We start from the raw sequence: 1454 nt of genomic DNA on the forward strand, positions 1-1454 counted from the left end.
TAACGTTAGCAGCACCGCTAACGGCTAACCAACAGGAGGAGAGCTAGTGACGTTAGCAGCACCGCTAACGGCTAACCAACAGGAGGAGAGCTAGTGACGTTAGCAGCACCGCTAACAGTTAACCAACAGGAGGAGAGCTAGTGACGTTAGCAGCACCGCTAACGGCTAACCAACAGGAGGAGAGCTAGTAACGTTAGCAGCACCGCTAACAGCTAACCAACAGAGGTTCACCTTCAGTTACATTATTACTACTACTACTAAATACAGTAGTAGTAGTAGTAGTAGTAAGGAGATGTTTTCACATGAATATAAAATCGATATTAGAGATGCAGTATGACTCTTTAACTCTAAACAGATTATAATACATCATTAAAACTACTAATGATAATTTGTTTTAATCATAAAAATACAATCTTTTATTTCCTCATCATTTTAATTGTGTTTATATGAAGAAAAAAAACAATATAGATGACTATAACAAAGTAAAAGGTTAACATTTAGAACTTGTGATGGTTTACTGACTTCAGAGCAGTTGAAATGATTTTTGGGACGGTGGCAAAAAAAATAAAAAATTAGCCTGCAGTCTTGTAGACCAGCTGCTATAATCAAACAATCTGTATCTGTCAATATGGATCATAAACGATCAGCAATTAGTATCAGCGGGGAAAAAACCCAACGTGATCAGGGATCTGTAAAAGCTACATTTGCTCCGTCACCTCAGGGTTGCTGTTGGCGGTGCGAATGCAAACAGAAAAACAAACCATGAAGCTATGTGGCTCTAAAGGGAGTCCCCCCCCCCACCACCCCCCCAAAAAAAACACACCTCATGTCAGTGAACCAGGAAGTCCTATATGGACCTGTGGCGGCGGTGGTTGCTACTAGCACCAGAACACCCAACTGGCAACCGAGCTGAACAGTCCGAGGTCGAGCGTAGAAACGTTCGCTTTGACAGTAAACTACAATGATTGGACTGGTTCATGTCTGAGCCGCCGTGATGGACAGAAACAGCTGTTCCTCCAGAGCGAACACCTGCATTCACTCAGGGACGTTCTTCTTCTTCCCGAGCCGGACATCTGGACAGCAGCTACTTCATATATTTGGTGCTACTGACAGATCACCGCGGCCATTAAAGCAGCGTTTGTCTTCACCGACGCGCTAATAATGAAATGGACGTTAAAATAGGTCAGAAAGGATCTCAGCTCAGTGAATAAAAAGGCTTCATTACCAGGAGTCACCAGGTCCAACACGCCTCGGCCAATATCTCTATTCACATTTATTTTTATGTCAGTGCAGGAGCACAATAAACTGTTTTAAGGGTGCTACATTTGAAGCCAGAATCTTCTAATAATGTTTAAAAAATGAAAAGCTTCGTCCAATCAAATAAATACAATCCTGCTGGCTTCACCGATACATCCTGGCTTTGGATCTTTGGAAGGTTAATGACGTGAAATCAG

Source organism: Cebidichthys violaceus, unplaced genomic scaffold, assembly GCF_023349555.1.
Source record: "Cebidichthys violaceus isolate CVI_PGR_0920_01 unplaced genomic scaffold, fCebVio1.0.p SCAF_36, whole genome shotgun sequence".
In the NCBI taxonomy this organism is placed as follows: Eukaryota; Metazoa; Chordata; class Actinopteri; order Perciformes; family Stichaeidae; genus Cebidichthys; species Cebidichthys violaceus.